The sequence below is a fragment of the Lingula anatina genome, chromosome 1 (assembly GCF_051362555.1).
Source record: "Lingula anatina isolate TDL-2025a chromosome 1, LinAna3.0, whole genome shotgun sequence".
Taxonomy (NCBI): Eukaryota; Metazoa; Brachiopoda; class Lingulata; order Lingulida; family Lingulidae; genus Lingula; species Lingula anatina.
In genome coordinates, this window is record NC_141767.1 from 42,585,324 (window position 1) to 42,598,111 (window position 12,788).

General features: G+C 34.1%; 2 protein-coding genes across 4 annotated transcripts in view; one reads left to right on the forward strand and one right to left on the reverse strand.

Annotated features, from left to right (window-relative positions):
- The window catches only part of LOC106167632 (epsilon-sarcoglycan-like), a 97,933-nt gene that overhangs the window by 36,353 nt on the left and 48,792 nt on the right, over positions 1-12,788 (forward strand). The window lies entirely within an intron of this gene.
- Positions 1-12,788, reverse strand: part of LOC106153587 (G protein-coupled receptor dmsr-1) — a 65,644-nt gene that overhangs the window by 17,407 nt on the left and 35,449 nt on the right. The window contains exons 1-2 of one of the 2 annotated variants that reach the window (XM_013527564.2): positions 9,368-9,488; positions 8,730-8,790 (exon numbers count right to left, since the gene is read on the reverse strand). The gene's annotated coding sequence lies outside the window, so the exon portion shown is untranslated. Of the gene's footprint in view, positions 1-8,729; positions 8,791-9,367; positions 9,489-12,788 lie in introns of those variants that run through there. The other variant, XM_087015798.1, reaches the window with a different exon arrangement.

Sequence of the window (12,788 nt, forward strand, 5' to 3'; positions counted from 1 at the left end):
GAAATATTAATAAATCAGTTGAAATATTTATTAGTTATCAAATTGAAATTAACAAGAAAGCAATGGATAGATATTTCAATAGGTTTTATTTTGTTTTACATTTTATTTTAGAATTAAGTTGCAGTTATTTCTTTGGTTAACTGCATAGCGTAATTTTGAAGTTCAGTCATATATATTATGTGGGTTTTTGTTGTTACAGATTGTGTAAAGGCAAGTCATGTATCTTTCAAGCGGATTTACTTGTCTCTAGTTACTAGGCTAATCAGCAAATATCTTTATTATAAGTGAAAAAATAAATTCAGTTCCTACTTTCTGTAAAAAAAAGGAAAAATAGAAAACTAGTATTATATTAGGAAATCAGCATGTGGTATGGATGAAATTGAAAGAATGAATGAAGTGGAACAAATAGATACCATACTTGGTAGATTCCATGTGAAATAACCAAAATAACCATCTGTCATTCTTTGCCTGTTGCAGCTTATAATACATTAACATTGGATTTTGATATTTGTGTTTATTTATTCATGTGTGTCCCTTTCACCTCAGTTCACCAACCAAGAGCATGGTCTTAGATAATCAGATTTTAGCCAAAAACATTGGTTGATCTAATCAACATAACAGACTAACAAGGCAGTGGTGCCAATTGATTCTGAACACATATTTTGTCAGGCAAATGCAGCATTTCAACAGAAGAAAAGATGGAGTAAGGTTTTCCACATGTGGTTGTATTTAATCCAAAATGTTGTTAAGATGATTTCTGAGTAATGTATTAAAAAGAAATCAGGAAAGATTGGCCATGACATATGTGTGTTGGAAAATAATATTCCTAATGGTAATGTGAATTTTTATTAAAAAAAAAGATTTTGTTTCTTAGAACGAAAATAATGGAATATGGCAGATGTTTTAATGATATTACATCAATGTCCTTCAGTTTATTAAAAAAATATAGCTTTCATTAAATTTATAGTGATATATAAATGTTCTTTAAATTTTTTTCAACATTCCATTTTAACAAGTCATCTGATTGTTGTCTCTCTACAGCTACACTACAACACAGCCATACATAGCTTATCTTCCTGTCCATTTGCTGCAATTTGACTACCATGTGCTTTGGCTCCAAAAGACTTGTTTTGTCCAGGTGCATTCTTGATACCGATGCATCCTGCAGGGCATGGTTTAAAATTTGTGCATGTGCTATATCTATGGTGGTCTTGAATGACATATCATCTCTCAGTGGGACGTAGTTTTTATTCACACAAATTGGGTGTGGTCTCTTCGGGATTCGTTGTGATTCATTGCGTTTGATAAAAGGGTAGGTTTCCCTATTTAATCCTATGGTCATGCTCTACTAAAACTGAAGGATACAGAACTACATGAATATCTCCTCTACCAGAGTCCACAGAATGAAAACTGTTTTGTCTGCTTGTAAGAAAAAAAAGCTTTACCATGCTCATCAGGGTATTTTCCAGTCAGCCTCTTCCTTCTATACATCGTTCAGACAGAGCAACCATCCAAACATCATTAACCAGCCTGCTATCCTATCTTTGAAGTTATCTTTCAAATCAAATTCATAAAGTCTATCAGGCTCCAGTGATTTAAAGCTGAGACTGTAAGATAACTGGCTAATGTAATTGTTTTTAGTTTCTACTCTTATGATTGAAGACTTTTTGATATAATATGCATTATTTTACGAGGAATGTATGACTTGTTTCTTCTTTCAATGATTTTCTTATAGTTGCTTTAATTGTGCAGTCAGTCAGCAAGTTGAATGGAAAAGAAATGTAGTGAGACCTATTCCCAAGGTGCATGCTGCCACTCCAGTGGGAACTGACCACACAAGTTCAATTCTTCTGCCTGACTTTTTATGTACAGACCATATTGTTGCATCATTGGGACCTTACATGGGGACAGGCCCAGCACATAGCCAGAGACAGGGCCAAATGGAAAGAAGTGACTGTGGCCTTATGTCCCACGCGGGACGAAGAGCAATGATGATGATATTGTTGCATCACATAGAACTATGACCTGAGGTCTGTCAGTTTTGATACTGTCTTTGGTGTCAAGCTAACTAGAAAATTTTTGACTTTTGTGATGCTAAAATACAACCAATCCCCCCACCCAATGTTGCTGTACTCTTGTGTGATAGGATGCATATAGGTTTTACTGGATTATTTCATGTTTTGAGTAATTTAGGTTATCAGTTCAGTTTTAATTAAGACTTAAGACATTGGTCTGTACATTTGGTGGCTATTACTTTTTTGTTGTTGTTGTTCCTGATGCTAGGATTTTCATATTTCTCCTTATACTTATTTTTCTTGTTTTTATTTGGTGTGTTTTGAAAAAAAGGATTTCTTTGAAAACTAATAAATGTGGGTGCAGGTTAAACCAGGTTAGTAATTGCATTTAAGTGCAGTGAAGAAACCAATAGATGTCCATGTTGCATGCACTTCAGGCCATTTCCAATAATACAAAATAAGTCTGTCTAAATTTAAAATGTCTTAGATTGGCAAACCATTATTTACATAGTTACAATAAATGAAGCATATACACACTAGATTACTTTGATCTTTACATTACTTTTGTTTTATTTGTTTTGAACATTTGTACATAATCATGTTTAGTCACTATAAAGTGCATTTTTTTAGTATGTATGTGTGATTGCTTTAATCACTCAGATGTTTTAAGACATAGAATCTAAGCCATGATTCTGTTTTCAGAAATTAATCTAATCCATCATGAATTGTTCAGTGTGTCACCTGAAAAATGTATTTTACAGATTTACTTGAAAAGGGGGGGATAATATAAGTATCTTAGTTATGTAGGTTTTGAAGATTTTCTTCTCAAAACTATGCTTGGCTCTAGAAGTTTAGCTTATTTACAGGGTGAGTGTTTCTCACTTATGGATGTATAAACTACTCTTAACTAACTTTTTAGCACGTCTTCATAATTCTAGGTCAGCAATGCAAAGGTTACTTTGAGAAATGTGTCTTTTTTCAATTTTTACAGCAATCATGATTTAAACTACATCAAGGTATTAGTAAGGTAATGTCTCAAGGTGCCAGATATTGAATGCTCCAGTTCTTCTCAGAAAATACATTTCTTCTAAGATAAACAAGGAATTATGATTTACCCCCATACTGGATCAAATGTCTAAAACCAAGTCAATGGCCTTCTTCTGGTAAACTGATGTTGAAATGTCATCAGTGTCATGTGGTGACGACCTATGTGGGAAGTCATCCAGGACCAGGTTTTACAGGTGGTGACACCCATGACAATTCAACCTTGGTTAAATTGAAAAAGGCCTTAAACATTAATTTTAAACATATGATCCAGTAAGAGAGTAAGCCATTTTTTATATTCCTATCTTAAATTTAATTTACAATCACTGAATAAGTCAAAACGTCTTGATGACATTTTTCCTGACTTATCACCAACACTGCTTAACATTAAGGATAAAACATTGTCAAACAACATTTAAAGCACTTATGGATGCAATCAAGGCACATGACTTCTTGCTGCTTACACTTCATGTATGCTAACAAGGGGTGTGTATTGTTATTGTCAGTAACTACCAGGATAGGACTTGCCTCTATTATTACACTGCTTATTATAATAAGACACCTGCATGTTATAACCCACCTGCATATTATTCATAATTAGTGATTTAATACACTACTAATTATACATAATACCTAAAATGTTGGCCTTTTTCTCTCAAATTGCTCGCATTAAGTATTGTCAAGAATATGTAATGCTGCAGGTTAACAAGTCTAATGGAAGCATCGGGCACGTGAAGGACTGGGAGAAAATCATTACTTGTGTTTTAACTTCCTGCAGATCCATAATTGACACATTGACGGCAATTTGTTCATCATCAAAATCTCAAGTGGTGGTGTCCCTGGATGTCTTTTCTTATTGTGGTGCAATCTAGGCATACTGTTAAATTGTTGACCTGCAAATGAGAATTAGTATTGAAAGAACCTGACGGCTCTGTATCCAGGCAAACCGCCTACTCCAAAGGTATAATGATCTCAACATCAAATCACACATTTTGCACCATAGAATTGTTTTTGTGACATCTGAAAGACCTAATAGAAAGACTGTCTCTGCCAGCTTCAACACTAACCTCAGACTGACATCAGGTTTTTTTTTTTTATCGAATACATTTTAATTAGAACCTAAGACGGCTTTTGATGAATATATATTTTAGTAGTTAGTCTATGGTATAATGAAACCATTTGGCTCATACTGCAAAGCCTGTGTTACCTTTTAATTAACCTGTCCAGTGACCAGAGAGGTGCTAGCCTAATACTGGGACTCATCAATTCACCAAGCTTCTACTTTCTAAAGTTAAAGCTATTTTTCTTTCATTTACCCCATTTTCTAAATTTGGCTTATATCACTACAGGCAACCTCGCCGAGGTAAGCATGTTCATAATTTGAACATGGACCCTCGTATGTTTCACTCATCGTATGTGTACTATGAGTGCATTCAGAACAGATAAACCATGGTCTAACTGATCCGCCAACTAAATTGGGCCGACCCCACCTCAAAAGTGATGCTGCTAATTCACATTGGTCTCCCCGCCTCCACAAGCGTCATTAAACAAATTAAATCTCAGCTCGTAGGTTTAATTGCAATGGCCCATGTGGTGGTGGGAGGACCATCATAGAATAAGTGGCATCACTTTTGAAGTGGGGTCGGCCATATTTAGTCGGGTAATCAGTTAGTCCTCGGATCATCTGTTCTGAATGCGTCCTATGAGTACAGGGCTAATGCTAGTCCAATTCATCTCCTTGGTTTGTCCTTATATCACCTCATATCTCAGTCTGATGATCACCTCTATGCTAACCCTTCCCTAACTCATTCATCTTGTTCATTTTTATCGTTGAAATGCAGTTGATCTATGCTAGTTATCAATGGATTCTCTGTATAGAGTAAATGCTGGCATGTTATCTCTAAGAAAAATATTCTGTTTATTTTTGTATCCATTGACTCATTACTATGATGTTTATGTATATTAATTGGTTATCTTTATGGAAGTTGAGCAGCCAATCTTTGAATTTTTTTTCACTCCATACCTATTCCTCCTCCATCCCTCTCTCAGCCCAACCTCAGTAAGTTTTAATTACCAGATTTGAACAGCAAATGTGCTTAGCACTGATGAAAATGTTTTAATGATTCTTGGTGAATGATATGTATTAGTTTATGAATGGCAGGACATATTTAATGTCATCTTTGTTTGATTTGTCATGAGTGATGGCAGTTTTTTATAATTGAAATTTTTAATAAGTATGTAGCTAAATAAAAACAATGGTTACCACTCACCTAATGCAATTTGAGGTACTTGATCTCTCCCTTTCTACCATGTTGCCTGCTTTGAACCAGTTCAGTATCAATTAAATATTTTCTTCTAGTCTAATTCCAGTTGTGTGTATGTGTGTGCGTGTGTGTGTGCACTAATTTTGCATTTGATTACCCACTGTATAACCTCCTAAAAAGAACATCAATAATGTAAAAACACAATATCAGGGATGAACATTCATGCATTTCTTGATGATATATTTTTTTATAAACAAACTCATGATCAAGTTTTTTTAAACAAGAAATTCACAGATACATGTAATTATGTTGATAATTTTACTTTACAGCAGTCGGATCCAAAATTTGGCTAAAGTGATGCATTCATTACTGCACTGTACATAGAGGTAGTCAAACCCATTTTCATAAGATGCTCTTTTAGACAAGAGTGGTAATTGAATTTATTTTGAAGATGCATATTAAGTACATATGTCAAATTAGTGCCGCTAAATGAGACCAAATGCCAACACAGTGTTTCAAATAGTATAACCTGAGAAATATTGCAGAGTTTTGTAATCATTTTTCCAGAAAAAAAAAATTAACATATTTCCTGCTTACTTTCCATGCCTTACAGGAGGGAGAATAAGTAGGTTAAATCTATTACCAGAAACTGACAATGATACAGTTTTTAAAAAGTCTTTTTATGGGGGGGGGGGGGGGGGGGTATTTGTATTGTGTGAGAAATGAGTACTCATAATTTATATATGTTGCAGAGTACTTACTTTTGCTTCATATACACCTTTAAGTCATTAATTTTTAAAAAGACAGATGTTATATAATGTTTTATTTAATAATATATCAGTAGTATACCAGTATGTCCCTATTGGCAGACTTAATTGATATGGGTTATGTGGGCCTTAAGGACATCAAGAATTGTTCAGAGGACCATAAAGAAGTGGCTATAAAAACTCTGCTATTTACATTTTAAACATTTGTGCTACATTGGCAGAAGGCTGCATAGATGTTTCTGAACTACAGATGATTATATCTTTCCCTACTATATGTAATGGTAAACACTTTTTTTCTGCTAAATTTCCTTATTTCCTTCAAGTGCTCAAATGATCAATGAATCTATAGACACTAACATGTCCACTAAAACAAGAATGAATACCAGTTCATCATTGAGTAATAGTGTGATTTGAATTACCAGTTCCACTCAAATCAATAAAGAAAATGTATTTCCAAAACTGCTGATTACTTTGCCTATTACTTGATTTGTTCATATTCACATACTGATTTGCTTTTGTTTAAAATGTCAAAATGAAGTATATACTTAAGCTTTCAATAAAACAGCACATCTTCCTATTAGTCAGTTGGTATTTTCAAGCATGCATTTGCCATTATATCATTTTTATGGATAGACTCTATTTGTCTGTATAGATTTAGCCATCATTTGTGGCTGCTGGAAGTGTTTGGTTTTGTTGTTATGCACATAACATTGCATCATAATTGACAAAAAACATTTTGTGCACATTCATCTTTTCATTCATCATTAGCAGAGCTGTTTTAATGCTATTGCTTCTATCAGTGTTGTCATTTATGTGTCTGTCCATTTGACAGCATTGCTGACTTGTTTCATTAATTTTTTCTGAAAGCCTTTCACCGTCATATTTAAAATGATTCTGTTGTTATCACCACCGTTACTTTCATCCTTCTCCATCCAGCAATACAGCCGCATAAATCAGTTCACACCTAATCTGAACCCTGTAGATGATTTTTGGTGATTTTATTCTGAGTGCCCATAAACACAACAGATGGTGTTATTGTTGCCAATAATCCATACATAGAATGAAAAGTTGTGATATGAGCATAATGTTAAAGGTCCCTATGCAGTAGTAATGAAACTTCCCTGTCAATACATATCATAATGTACATTGTCAAGCTTGATTACACTGCAGTACATTATTGGATAAAGTAACTGTAGACTAGGCTCAGAGTGACTAACAGGCACATTAGAAAGGATGTCACAATCAATAATTGGGTTTAAATAATATTGATTAGTATACACTCTTTCCCAAACCCCTACAAAAACAATAGACAGAAGTTGAACCTTAAATAGCAAACCACACCACTGAGAAGATCCATCCCTGAAAGGCATAAATGTTATGTTTTTAAAATCCCACTCTTTATTGTTAATCAGAGAGTAGAATTCTCCATCAACCAAATGATAATAAAATTATTTTGATAAATATTTAGAAAGGAAGAAAGGATGATGTTGAATCTATTAATAATTTTCTCTTTTGAGTGTCTATCTATCTATCCTGAAATTTCAATAAAATCTTTGCAGAACTTTTTGAGATCCACCAATAGAGCACTAATAAAGAGATAAACCCAATTCTTATAAACACATTATCTCCTTTGTTTGTAGGTAATTAAAATTTATTTGGAATATGTTTGTTCTTGTTTTACAGGACTGGTCAGGTTACAAATTACACACATTGCACTTCTCTCTCCACAAAAAGAACTGAAAGTTTAAAAAAATGCTTAAAAAGTTGAAATTGTGTTTATCAATCTTCATAGCATAGCACGTGTGGTATATACACCTCTTAGCTTTTGGGCAGTTTTGACTAAAATAAGCATACCAAAGTGAGACAGTCCACTAAATATTTGTCTCAACACCTTGTGCTTTTATACCAACAGTCTACTTTTATTCATTCTTCCAAAAACATTTCAGGTTAAGGGATGGTCAGTTTTAAGTTACTGCTTGATTAAGAATATAAAAAATATACAGTTATTTTATAAACCATGAATTTTAACAGCGGTATGTGTTGGCTTATCTTCAGAATAGCTAAAAGTTTAGTTTGATTTGTATGGGCATACAGTGACTAATTTTTTTTCTGAATGTTCAGCATAAAAAACTTTCTAGTAGTTCAAATGCAATTGGCAAGAACCAAGATAGCACGGTACCCATTGGTACTGGTAGAAGTTAATGTTGGTACTCGTAACTGTCAATTTAGATAAAATATAAAAGCAGCAGTGAAAATTGGTCAGCACTTGTTGTACTGAGGAATCCTGCTGTAGCCTAAGAAGCAAAAACAGTTGTGGAAACAGTTGTTAATTTATTTATTTGGTATGTGTAGTACATGTGTATTAACATGTTTGTTTATGAAGCCAAACATATTGTTGATTATAGTAGCAGCTGTGCTGAAAATACAACAATAACCATGTTGCTAATACATACATTTTCCATTTTGTTATTGAGATAATAATAACTTAATGGTTTGAGTAAATTTCCTGTAACATTTTGTTGAAAGGTTTTTCTTATTGTTTCTTTTTTTTACTGAAGAAGCAAAGATACAATATTAGAAAAAAAAAACAAAAATCAAGTGATAATGAAGAGCTAATATATATTATAGATATATCTTACCTCAGTTCGTCCGTTATTCTCTTCAGTTTATTCTTCAGAACGTGATCTGTCATGACAACATCTGGAAAAAAATGAAGAAACACATATGTACAAAGTGATTAACCGCAAAAGCTTCATATCAGTGTTGTTAATCTTGTTCCTGACCAGACTTCTATAAGTGTTACCTTGGAAAGAACACTTGTTTAAGGCCTGGTTATTTCCATCAGCATTGCACAGCTAACTGCAGCCGACAATTTGAAAACATGATCAGCTAGTTGTTAGGCCACTATTTACGGCTGACAGAAAGCTGATTTTGACTCAATCATTGAAGCAGCAATCTTATTTCACTGGAGATGATTATCCCCTTCTCTTTTTTGCTAACCCTTCAATTTTTCAGAAATGTCAGCCTCTCTTGGGTCATGGTACAAGTAATAACTCAGTCGAAACCATACTTAAGGCAAGAATCGGGGAAAAATATTCAATCTAATAACCCATCAATGTGTTCTTGTAATCTCTGGCATGTGGGGGCTTCGGGCGGCTAGAGATTTAGCTTAATATGCTGGTACTGACAATTGAGGTAGTAATATGTTGTTGCTCTGTTCGATTACGTGGGTTACTGAAAATGGTGACCTTTTTAGCACGTTTCCTCAACAACTTACCCAACAGTCAGATGTATTGCACTACCCCTATATCTCTATACCACCTGATTTTATAGCAACCAGTGTCACCTGACCCAAGGCCTGCTTGGTTCTAGCGAGATTACAGCTTACCTGCTTACAGAGCGTCTGCCACAAAAAGCAGAGGCTCTCACAGATATTGTATAAATAACCTGGGAAAACATATGCTCTGATCTAAGTTAATAATGTCTGTGTATTGATGTTGTTTGGTTTAGAGACTTTGTTACCAAGCATATTGGTATTTCATTACATAATCTGCCAAACAGTTGTTTTTGGTGCTAATGAAACAAAATTGGAAATCTCTCAAGTTCTCGGTAAACTTTCTTTGAAAGTGTTCTTAGAAATATGGGGCGTCCTTTTCCTGTTGGATAACATTTAATTGCCATTTTAGTCGTGTATAGATTAACAGTTACACCTCAAACAATAACAGAATAGTTAGGTCTCAAACAACAACAGAATAACATGACGTTCTACGCTTCAAGATGCATTAGATACAATTTCCTATATTTAACTTAGATAACATAAGCATCAAATTTTATCTCAAGACATTTCCATTAAATGAACAAAAACAGTTGGGAGACCAAATAAAGACTGTAAAAACAAAGCCATTAAGTGTACTTTTGCAAGTGGCTGTGTCGCTTATCTGGCCCTTTTGACAAATTATAGTACAAAGGAAGTTTAGATCTCATTATGTGATACCACCTACTGCATTTTTTACCAGGAAGAGCTGATTGAGAAAGCTAGCCCATGTATTATTTATTTGTGTACTAAGTCATTCATTAATCTTTCAAGACTAACTTTGTTGGTGTTTTTTTTCTTTTTTGTTGTATTGATCTGTGCAGAAAAACCTTTTTGTTTCCTTTAAGTTATTACATACTGCTAATTGAGCTTTATATTTAAGTGTCAAGTGTTTAATTTATTTTGACTGCTTAACACAGGAAAAACAATCCTCCTAGCTGAATGTCTTTGGCCAGATTGCTGATTATTCTTACTTGGAACCTGTTCCACAAGAAGAAAAAGCACTTTAGCCAGAAAATTGCTCTGAATTTCAAGGCAAAGATTTTAGTTTAACCCAAGATAAATCAGAAACAACCCAGTCATGTTTTAACATTGTACCTGTTTTATATCCAGAAATACATGGTTAATGTTTTGGACAACAAAACTTATTTCATTTAAGTCGACTGCTATATAGCTGGTGTATCTTGAACTGAAGCAGGCCAAAATTTTGGTCTAGCTATTTGCCAGCTTTCTTTTGTGATATTAGCTGTTGAAAAAACTCTGGATTAACAACAGAATGTGTAGAATGGACCCATTTGTTCAAGATATGTTTGGTAATAGTGATACATTTTTTACAGTGCCAAAGTATTTACTTGACAATGTATATTATTTGACAAACCTATTGACCAGTTAATACATAGAAAAACCATGCTACATAAACCCTTCCAACTTTCTTAACTCGAGGAGATGATAATAGATCTTTCTAAACCTAAATGTTTATCCAGAACTTCTGCAACAGTTGAATGTTTTACAAACTTTTTTAATTATAAATACTTGTATGTATTTGTGTACTTTTCATTGTTATGTACAAACACATTGTACATGCATTTAGGTTTCTATCTAAATTATATATATATATATATATATATATATATATATATATATATATATATATATATATATATATATATATATATATATATAATTGTATACAGTAAATGTAAATTGCATCTCAAGTCTCTTTTAAAATATGGCCAGCTTCCATTACATGGAGCTCTGTATGTACTTACCAGTAACCACATGCATAAAACACTCACTGCCAGAAGCACCAGCTTTTACAGGGGCAATAGTTTTATCACTTCAAACAAATGTCCAGGAAATTGATTGTACATGTATGAAATGGTGGTTGTGAAAATAAAGTGGAAATGCATAAAATGGAATTTTTCTCGTTAATTGGAATTCAAACAGAGCTTTTTTATCTGTGTTTTTTTGTCTGTGTGCTTAGACTATTTAATTGCTTCTCCAGTTAGGTGATGACTTTGTTGCGATACTATCTCTGCGTGACTGCTGTTTGAGAAGAGTGACAAGTGAACAATTAATTGATTAAATATTGTAAAACGGTACCATGAGGCCGCATTCATGACACTTGTTTAACATGAAGTGTCCAATGGGATTGCTGCTTACGTTTCATCAGTTGGACTATCAAACAAAGCAAAAATTTGATTTGAAGAGGGGAACAGTATGAGGGGCGTGGTCAGTGTTTGACATGCAAAGTCTGTATTCTGGCCATACTGTAGATGAACAGGAGGAACACCAATCAACTAGAAATCAAAAATTACTTGCGATCATGCAATATTGTCATGCACGTATTGTTCTTCTGAGTTGGGGTGAAAGGTTCAATTACTGAACAAAAAGAAATGAAAATAATGTAAACCATGAATTATGGAAACAATATTCCACGAATTTCAAATACCATACAAAAAAATCAATGGAATGAAAATGTTACAGAATAATGTTTACGTAAATGGTGCTTAGATATGTCATTTGTATCGACAGGCTGAACTGATTTGCTGCAGTAACTCAAAGAATTAGATTAGACTGCATATGAAAACACTGTTACTGTCTTTTTAAGTAATAAGGTGTATATTTAACTTAATGGCTATAAACTAACTTTTCTCTCTACTAATAAGAGACCTCATTGACTAAGAAAACTACTGTTTTTGGAGAAAGGAGTGGCTAAAGAACTTGATAATAACTGTGAAATCCTATTATACAGTTTTCTTCAATATCTCCTGAATAAGGCATTCTTCATTACAACAAATATTAAGCTTTTATAATAAAGTATTTGAGGGCAATATCATGTCCATAATTTGAATCTTAAGTCAGGTTTTCTGTCTTTACTCACTTAGTCCCCATTCCCATAGACCCCATTTCCAGAGATTAGATCGATCTACTTTAGATCGACCTAACTTCCTGGGGGTTCACGCTAAATAGCTGTCAGCCGAGCGGACACGAAAGTTAATTACCCCCTTACAGCTTGTAGTAGGCCGGACGGACATTTAAGCCGGATTATCTGACAGTAATCTAGTGAGACTCCCCGTGGGGATAGATAGTTCTAAAAGCTCTGGGAATACAGCCATAGACACCATCAATCCAACTTTGCAGGGACTCTCGCTGAGTGCAATTAGCATAACTTAATGACATGTCTCCTCTTATTTCCAACATACTCGTGGGAACACCAGCTTCTCTGTATTCTACATAATGCCAGAAGGGGTGTCAATCTGTTAAACTGATTGCATTCAGCGAAAGTTCCCGCAGAGTTGGATCGATCTGTGTAGATTGGTGGTATCTATGGGAATAGGGCCTAAGGCCCATCTCAGCAGGTCCTCTCATCATGATAAGCTCA